We start from the raw sequence: 10,571 nt of genomic DNA, 5'->3' as shown, positions 1-10,571 counted from the left end.
TTTTTTTTTTTTTTTTTTTTTTTTTTTTTTTTTTTTTTTTTTTTGCTATGCTAGCTTTTTTGGCCCAGGCCATCTCTCTTGATTTGTGGCATCTCTCTTGTTTTTCCCTCCCCCTCACTCCTCTTCAAGTTTGGTGTAATCTGCCAGCCATGGTCACCTGTGCCTTCTTTCTTCCTTATATTATAGTAAAAAGTTGGGAGTAGCCATACCCTCTTCTTTCTGTTTCACTTTTCATTCAGTTTGTTTTGTTTTGCTTTTAACTCCAGACTGGCCTCAAACTTACTGTGCAGCTGTCCTCAGAAATACTGGCATTACAGCTGTCTGCCATATCTGGTTTTATGCAGTGGCAAAGACTGAATCCAAAGATTTGTGCTTACTAGGCAAATACTCCCAACTGAGCTACGTCCCAAACCCATTATTAGTTGTTTCTCTTTGTGTTTTTTTTTTTTTTTTTTTTTTTTTTTTTTTGTAGTACGGCAGTCAAACTTCCAGCCCTGCACATGAAGGCTCAAGTACTTTACCACTGAGCTAATAAGTCCTTGGCCTTTCAGCTGCCTGTTCTAATATAAAAGGATACACAGGCTAACCAGACCCTTTTATTCCTCTCCTTCCAAATGCTGCTGAAACAACGACATTCGACGAGAGGCGGGCAGCAGCTGAGGGAGTTCAATGGGTCCTAAAAGACCATTTCAATGGCTGGGGAGCTGGCTGGAGCACTAAAAGGCTTGCCTCTCAAGGCCCTTAGTGAAAAGCTAGGCTCCTGGTGGCCATCTGTGAGACAGGACCCAGAGCAGATGGATTCCCCAAAAGTTCACAGACCAGCTGGCCTGGTCTGCAGGTTAAGGAGAAACACTGTTTCAGACAATAAATGGGAGGCACCTGAGGAGTTACAAGCTTTGTCCTCTCCTCCGCATGTATAAACACCCATACAAGTGTGTAAACAAACACAGGAACACACCAAATTAATTCTGAGAAAGGGAGGACTGCTAGGTAAACTGGGGGCTCAAGACAGCAGAATTGGGGAGCAGAGTCAAGGTGAGGGATGCTGCAAAGCCACCAGCTAAACCTTCACAGTACAAAGGAAAACAACCCCAGAGGTGGGGGGGGGGAAGCAAGTTGTCACCTGTACAAACTAAACTGAGAAAAACCCTGCTTAGAGACCCAGAACAAGAGGCCTAAGAGAGCTACCAAACTCTCAACATGGAATATGAACTACTAGGGTAAGTTGGATACAATACCTGCAGTCTATATAGTCTAACACCTATGTCCTTACAAAACCATAAGTACAGTGTTACAAAAAAAAAAGGAAACAGTAATTTTTACTGGGAAGAGACCTACTGGAATCTACCTTGAAAAGGAATTAAAGTTGGTACCATTTCCACTTTGTTATACAGAGCAAGGATAAGGAAAGCATCCATTCCTTGCAAGGAACACAATTACAGCTACAAAAACCTGAAAGCCTTTCTGTGTATGTGGGACTCTAGATATCCAAAGGGCATGAAATCAATGTGTGGAAGAGCTGTCTCTACTCCACACCCACTGTGGCTACACAACAGTCAGAAGATAGATCTTCAAGCTAAATGATGGATGGATTCATGTTTCTCTGGTGATGATTGAGAGCTGCACTAATCAGTGGTATAATATATTCTTAAAGATTTAAGCCGGGTGGTGGTGGCACATGCCCTTAATTCCAGTATCCAGGAGGCAAAGGCAAGGAATAGTCAGGGCTATACAAAGAAACCCTGTCTCAAAAAAAAAATGAAATAAAATAAACAAAAAAACATAGGATATATTCAGTTGTAATATTCTTCCATCTTTAACGAGAAGAGTATTTTGTCAGGTGAATACGCTGGGCATAGAAAAGTGAACACCACATGGCCTCACTTATCTGCAGAGCCTGAGAAGACAAACTCATGGGAGTAAAATGATAACCAGGAGCTTACAAGGAATAGGCTGAAGAACCATGGGTCAAAGGTCACATAGTTTTAGTTACATAGGAACAGCTAACAACAGAATAACATGCACTTGATTACTAAGAGGACTGGGAAGGTGGTACAGTGATGGAGGAATTGAGTCGCATGCTAGATGAAGCCCTGCCTTCCATCCTCAGCATCCCACAAATGAAGCACAGCATTGGCCCCCACATAAACACAGCCTCTAGGAAGTGCAGGCAGGAGGACCAGAAGTTCACGGCTACCTTTGTCTACATAATGAGTTCAAGGCCAGTTTGGGATACATGAGAATACCTCAAACAAATAACTAATGTATTAAAATAATGACTTCTAAGCTCTCACAGCAAAGCTATGGTAAGTATGAGACAAGATATATAAATAGCTTGATACAGCCATTCGACAGCATATGTGCATATCATGTTTTACCCAACGTATGCAACCCATGTGTCACTTATACAAATGAAATAATGAAAGTGAAAATTAATGCCTGTTGCTCTAACACTGATTTGAAATATCCCAGTAATACACTTTTTTTTAAAAAAAAAGCATCAACCATAATGCCAAACTAGCAATTAGTATATGCTTTCTAAATCAATATACTGAAAAAAGATATATCACATATACAGCATCCTGTAGAAAAAAATTTGTCTCAATATCTAAATGATGGAATAATTAGCAAACCAAAATTATAGTACATAAAAAAATTTTTACTTCAAAAAAACATTATTTATAAAGAGAATAAGTCTGAGATTTCAGAGTAAATGAGATTAAAAACACTAAACTGAGTGTGATACTCAATACCCAAACAACTCCTGGCTTGCTTGTTTTAATGATCTAAAGATGCTAAAATATTGGCTAGAACTGAGTGTGCCCTGTACCTTGAATAATGTGGGTTGAGTTTGCTAAGGAGAGTAACTGATCCATAGTTATACAGGAAAATGTCACCATTCCTAGGAGAGACACACTGAGGAATATAAGGTTAAACAATCATAAATCTAATTTACCTACTCAGCCAGCTCAACAAAATAAATAGACATTATATATTACTGAATATGAAGAGATGAGCAGAAAATTATATTGCACTATTCTCCCGGCTTTTAATTTAGAAAGATTTCAGAACCACAGAAAAGTTATTACAGATGAAGGAAGAAATTCCTCCAGGTCAGATTCAAACATCTAATTATGATGCTCCTTCATTCGGGCTATTGGGAACTTCTTAGGGACCCCCCATAAATGCAGACACAGTTCCCAACTGAGTTATACTTGGCATTGCCTCCAAATCTTACTGAATTGTTTCTTAAATGCCCCCCCCCCCGTTGTTGCATTGAAACTGCAGTCCCCAGTGTGATGGTGTTTGGAGATAGAGCCATTGAGGGATGGTGAAGAGAAAGTCGGTACGGGGCCAGAATCTTCCGAAGGAATACCACAGAACCAGCTTCCTCTCGCCTGGCCTCCTCTTCTTCTTTCTTCCCCAAAGACCACCGTCTGAAAACCAGGGGGACCTCCACCAGACCCCAAATCTAGGCTCCACTATGGCTGCATTCCCAGGCAACAAAACTGTCAGAAATTAGGCTGCTGTTTAACACATCGGCCAGAGCCAGACAGAGACATGTCTGGGATACAAGAGGCTGCTAAGTATAGAAGAGAGAACTTGCCGGAAGCCTCTCCACTGGTAATTTAGTTGAAGTATGCACTACACTCCTCCACAGAACCATTAGGATGACAGGAACATGATGAGAGAGGGCAGGGATGGACACTAAGTGGGTAATGAGTCACTCGGACGATGAGCTCTGAGTGAGTTCTCATGCGATGCACTGGCTAATTGAAGCCGGAAAAGGATTTCACACTCAGGGTTGAATTAATCATGTCGCAGGATAGGCAGGGAGAGACACTCGAAAAGTTCAGTTTTGTCAGAACTTTTTATAAAAGGGAATTTTAATTGTTGTTCTAAGGTTTTGTTAACTACTTGTCAAAAAGAAATCTTTTGCCTTTACATAATCTACAAGGTACCACACTATTGCACTTGGCCAGCATCTAATATCTTGTACCACTTACTGACTGCAGAGGACATCTATTTTCAGGGAAAATAGAACTCTTACATAAAAGTGTGTGTGTGTGTGTGTGTGTGTGTGTGTGTGTGTGTGTGTGTACATGTTGATGGGGTGGGAGCCAGGGGTATGCTTTCTTGTATGTGGCTTCCAGGAGATTGTCTGGCTTGTGCAGCAAGAACCTTTACCTGATGAACCATCTTGTTAGCCCCCATGTTAGGCAGGCTATCTCATTGGCTGAAGCTCACGGATTAGGTTAATTGAACTGACTGATAGGTGAGCCCAGGGGCTGCCTGTCTCCACGTGCTGGGAGTGGAGTTATGAGCATGTGCCACCAAACCCTGCATTTTACATGTGAACAGAGGCTCAGAGTCAGCACACGGCAAACCTTTTCCAAACTAGGAGGCCTTTTCAAAGAAGGTTTTTAAAATCCACATGCCGAAGACAAATCTGCTCAAGATAAAAATACGTGGCAATCATGTATTTGAATAAAGGCTTATGTTCAGATAGACAAGAAACACCTAAAACTTTAAGACAGCCCAATTTAAAAAATAGACAAAAAAGATCCAAACAGAGCACAGCAAAGGAGTATAAACAAATGAAGAGATGATCAATATCATTTGCCTTTAGGGAAACACATATTAAAATGACAAGATATCATTTTAGGATGGCTAAAATCCAAGATTCTGACTAGACTGAACGCTGCCAAGGATTTAGAGCAAGAACCTATCATTGTAGATGGGGCTGTAAAATGGCCCAGTCATGCTAGAAGGTGACTTGACAGCTGCCTTCAAAGTTAAAATTTTGCCACATTGACCAGCAATCACACTTCTTGGGATGGAGATACATACATATATATATATACATATATATTATATGTGTGTGTATAATATATATATTTGCTAAGAAACATGCATACACACAATGCATGTTTATAGCTTTCACCAAAACCTAGGAGCAACCACAGCGTTGTTGTGCATGTAACTGGATAACTAAAAGGTTTTAAAAGACTGTAGGCTGCAAGTTTCCATTTTCATATTGAAAGGGGAAATATTACATAGGAAAGACATAGAAAATAACTGACCAGGTGAACATGGGACGTGTGCTTAGGACTGCAAAGCTCTTCTGCATGATGATGTCGTCGTGGATACGTAGCTGTATGCACTGGACAAAACCAGAGCATCTTACTGTACAAACAGTAAAACCAGGGGTGGACGCAAGTCTCAGAGGTCAGCCAGGAGGCCACGGGATCCTGAGGGAGATGCTGATGAAAGAACCCAACTGAACTTCTGCTACTGAGGAATGGGACAGAACTATCAAAACGGGGGGAGGGAGGTGGAAAAAGTGTGCTGACCTAAGGAAGTTGGGAAGTGACTAAGGACAGAAAGCAACTGTGTTTGAAAGAGTCCCCACAGCCTAGCGATAAAGTTGTTTCCCACTGCATATCAGTGGACGGTTCTGAAAGCACCGATTATGCCTGCTAGAAGTAGGGATGGGGACAAAGCTTTCTCATGACTGGGAAGGGAAGTCATAGATAAGCCAGAGAGGGAGCCTGCAGTATGCAGTGTAATATTGAATCAGCCAGAGACTGACCTGAAGCCATTGTTTGACTTAGGGCAGACACTCATGAGTCTGTAATTATATGTATCTATGTACAGGCATGGGTGACTAGATACACGTATATTTTCTAGCGCTGTCTGCTGATTAGACCTACATGCAATAGCATCAGAGTAGCAACCAGAGGGCTCAACACCTAGATCTCTGCTTCTAATACTGCTCTCCAATAAGATCTCTGCTTCGAATACTGCTCTCCAATTAAACCAACCGGGACCCTCGAAGGAACTGCTGCTTAGGGCTCAGACAGGTGCATATTATAAGGCTGGAAAGCAAGGGAGTGTCTAAAACAAAACAAGATTGGTGGCATAGGAGTGGGACACAGAAGCCAAGTGAAAAGCCCTCCGAAGGATCAAAACTGGAATCATTCAAACAACCAGATAGCTCATGTAGGATTGAATGGGAACCAAAGTGGATGGTAAATAGCTATTTATATCAGCATGAATGTATGCTGACATAAATATTGAAAAAGGAGAATTCTGAATAATTGATATGGATACCATGCTCTCAAGGAGGTGGATCAGAGCCCCCCCTCCCAGGCCCATCACTGAGCATGGGGCTTTCCTTCCAAAACGCAGCACAGAAGCAGAGAACAGGAATGTAGCTGCATGGTGAGGAACCCACAGAGCCCGCCTCGTGCAGGCGACGCATATCACCCGTGGTAAGATGGGCTTGGAGCACATCCTCTCTTTCTTCACGTCCTTCCTAACCATGAGGAAACCTTCAGAAAACCAAATGATTTTATGTAACACAATTAACCATTACTTATTAGACTATCAAAGCCATTAAAAAAAGGAAAATACAAGAGACTGTCACAGCCAAGAGGTCCCTAAAGAGGCATCACTAAATACCAGAAGGATTCTTGATGGACTCCTGGGACAGAGGAAGGACAGCAAGAGAAGATAAATGGGTTCAAATAAATGATGGCATTTTGGTAATAGTAATGGGTCGTTTCTGGCTCATTAATTATAACAACTGTACTATAGCAATGTGAGACCTGCAGTGGGTGAGCCTGGTGCTGTTCATACAGGTACTTCCTGCATTAGCTTTGTAAGCTTAAAATAAATCTAACGGTATTCTAATATAAAAGTGTGTTAAACACACACACACACACACACACATGACACATGCACAGGATAGGTGGGAGAGGGAGAGAGAGAGAGAGAGAGAGAGAGAGAGAGAGAGAGAGAGAGAGAGAGCGAGCACCTACTTGGGCTCTCCCTGAAAAGATCTAAATCAGCCAGAATAGGAACACCACCACTCACAGAGACTGGCAGACATACCACACAAAGGGAAACTCTGTTTTTGAAGGACTTTCTGTCACTTAGCCCACTCCTTGTGAAGCATCCACTTCTGCCATTCTGCACGTATTGTTCCATGTTTACAGGGCTCTAACCTCTCCAGGGATTGTACAAGGTACTGGGAATTCAAGTTCCCCAAACAGTGGGTCACAGGCCATCAGTCACTCACAATCAGTGCAGATCACAACCAGTAGCATTTGTCTCATTGAAATGAAAAATAAAAAGGTTTTCTATTGTTCAAAAAATATATACCATAATGAAATTAACATAATAAAGGATTGAGAAGGGGTTTATTTTTTGTATGTATTTTATGCACATGTGTTTTACAGATTTTGTTATAGAGTTCTCTTGTTTTTTTTAAGTTTCATATAATATATTCTGATTATGGTTTCTCCTCCCCCTAAAGACATTTTTAAACTTTTCTTTCATATATTACATTCCTACCACAATTTCTCTCCCTCCCCTCCCCCGAGGTACATTCCCCTCCATCTCTCCTCGGAAAAGAACAGTCCTCCCAGGGACATCAACCAAACACAGAACATGTTACAGTAACACCAGACACATACCATCACATCAGGGCTGATCGAGGCAACCCAGTAAGAGGAAAAGGGTCCCACGAGCAGGAAAAAGAGCCAGAGACAACCCCAACTCCCACTACTAGTAATCCCACAAGATCACCAGTTATAACATACATGCAGAGGACCTAGGTCAGACCCCTACAGGCTCCTTGATCTCTGCCAGCTCCCATGAGTTCTGGTCAGTTGATTCTGTGGGCTGTGTTCTCTAGGTGCCCTGTCCTCTCTGGTTCCTCCAATCCTTCCTCCCCCTCCTCCACAAGGGTCACTGAGCTTCCACTAATGTTTGGCTGTAGACTTTTCATCTGTTCCCATAGTTACTGGATGAAGTCTCTCTGGTCTCTTTAATGAGGGCTCTATTAGACTCTGGTCCCAGAACACTTGGGGGCGGGGGCAGGACAAACTAAGGTCATAGGTTTTGTGGCTGGGTTGGTGTCCCAATCCTTCCACTTGAGGCCTTGCTTGGGTACAGAAGATGGCCCAGTTGAGGCTCTGTGTCTCCCATTACTAGGAGTTTTTGCTAGGGCTACTCTCATAGATTCCACGGAGTTTCCATTGCACTAGGTATCAACCTCACTCCTGAAATACACCCCCCAATTCCAGTTGTTTCTCTCAGCATTTTATCCCCCACACTTGATCCCTCCTATTCCTAGTCCCACCTGCCCCAAGTCCACCCTTCAAATCTATTAGCAGCCCATAGAATGGGGGAAAAAAAAACTTTCACCAATTCCACATCTGACAGAGAGCTAATATTCAAAATACATAAAGAACTCAAGAAACTAGACATCAATAAACTAAATGATCCAATTAAAACTGGAGTAGAGAGGTAAACAGAATTATCAACAGAGGAATCTCAAATGGCCGAGAAACACTTAATGAAATGTCCAACATCCTTAGCCATCAGGGAAATGCAAACAATAAAAACAACTCTGAGATTCCATCTTACACCTGTCGGAATGGCTAAGATCAAAAATACATCCCAGCATCTCATGTTGGCAAGGATGTGTTGTAAGGAGACTCCTCCACTGCAGGTGGGAGTGCAAACTTGTACAGTGACTTTGGAAATTAATATGGTAGTTTCTCAGAAAACTGGGAATCAATTTACCTCAAGACCTAGCTATACCATTTCTGGACATGTACCCAAAGGATGCTCCATCCTACCACAAGGACATTTGCTCACCTATGTTCATAGCAACTTTGTTCATAATAGCCAGAAAGTGAAAACAACCAAGGATGTCCCTCAACTGCAGGATGGATAAAGAAAATGTGGTCCATTTACATATGGAGTATTACTCACCTGTTTAAAACAATGACATGATAAAATTAGCAGGCAAATGGATGGAACTTGAAGAAAATCATCCTGAGTGAGGCAACCCATGCCCAGAAAGACAAACATGGTACGTTCTCACTTATAAGTGGCTACTTACTGTAAAGTAAAAGATAATTATTCACAGCCCCAGAGACACTAAGTAACAAGGAGGGTATAAAGAGGAATGCAAGGATCTCCCTGGTAAGGGAAGCAAGAGAAGTACATTCTTACTGTAGGGTAAAACAAGAGGTAGGAAGTTTCTGCAATAAATTATGGCCCTGGCCTCAAGGACCTTCAGCTTATCAGAGGGGGAAAAGACAAGTAAATCTTAGAAAAAGATTCAGCTATAGTATGATGAACTGGGTAAGGGAATGGGGGGGGGGGAATTACACCAAACAAAACAAACAAAACCACCTTACACCAAAAATTACTACATTCACCCTTTCGCACACTCCTAAATAGCTCATACCACCACATCTCCAAAGACATCCCAGACGAGCGTCTAGCCCAATTGCTGCACAAATTTCTTTAAAAGCATCCTAACAAATTTCTGAACATATTTTTATTGAAACCACTATTTCATGAATTACTGATAAATTCAACTATGCCCAAGACCCTGGTTCTCTCAAATTTCTTTCACTATTATTTCAAGTTAGAATAAATCACATGAGCAGAGGACAAAGAAAACTCATGTTCAATTATGTTTAATGTTTTTGATAGAAAAGTTTCCATCTAAGGGTCCAGAAAGTTGGGGCTGGGGTTGGGACTAGCATGCTCGTGGCCCTAGCATCAATGTGCAGTTCTGCTAAATAGCTAAGCAAATGCATTTTGAAGGTGTAATCTGTCCATTTTAAGATCTCCAGGTTGAGTCAATTCACTTGGTCTTCTCAATGAAAATTAAATGCATTAATAACATGTACTTTTTGTTTTTGTATGTTTATTTGTTCTCTTTCTTTCTTTCTTTTGATTTTTTTGTTCTTTTTATTGATTTTTATTTTTATTTTTTTTATTTATGAGACAGGGTTTTGCTGTAGCTTTGGAACTAGCTCTTGTAGCCAGGCTGGCCTCGAACTCACAGAGATCTGACTGCCTCTGCCTCCCAAACGCTGGGATTAAAGGCATATGCCATCACCACCTGGCTAAAATGTACTTTTAAGAAAACATGATCATATCACATGTGTAAATCCTTGCATATTTACCAATATAGGGATTCAAAGTGAGAAAGAAGGTGGGTAAGGCCTGTCTCTTGTTTCTTCTTTGGTTCCCTGGGTAGGTAGGGAGAAAGAGAACGCAGGACAAGCAAGTAGGAACCTGGAGGACAGTAATACTGACTAGGGGAGACAAAAAGACAGAGGGACAAACCTCTCAGAAGTTCAACAAAAAACAGCCAGAGTGACAACGGAACCCAACCCTTACCGATCCCCATACGAACTGGAGAGCCTGGATAAAAGCCACAGCAGTGCCACCAAGGAACTCTGAGACTGCACAGCCGCTGGATTTGTGCGAACGTCAGAGTTCCTCTTCAGAAACAAGGTAAGACATTTAAGACCATCTTTTCGCTGGGAGACAAACACTTTGCTCTGCTGGGGAAAGTTTAATCATTTGATCTAAGAATTTCCATGTCTTCAGGCTTGAACAGCTATGCCCAGGCCCACATGGAATCTGACCCTGAAGAAAGGGTCCTGCTGGCCCCTGCCTGTCACCGCAAAGTAGCACTCATTTTCATATGAGAATAAACAGGGGATACTAAAGGGGAGCAAAGAGGACCAGGA

The sequence above is a fragment of the Alexandromys fortis genome, unplaced genomic scaffold (genome assembly GCF_014885135.2).
Source record: "Alexandromys fortis isolate MF-2015 unplaced genomic scaffold, M_Fortis_MF-2015_v1.1 scaffold_215, whole genome shotgun sequence".
Lineage (NCBI taxonomy): Eukaryota > Metazoa > Chordata > Mammalia > Rodentia > Cricetidae > Alexandromys > Alexandromys fortis.
This window is presented reverse-complemented; position numbering follows the sequence as displayed.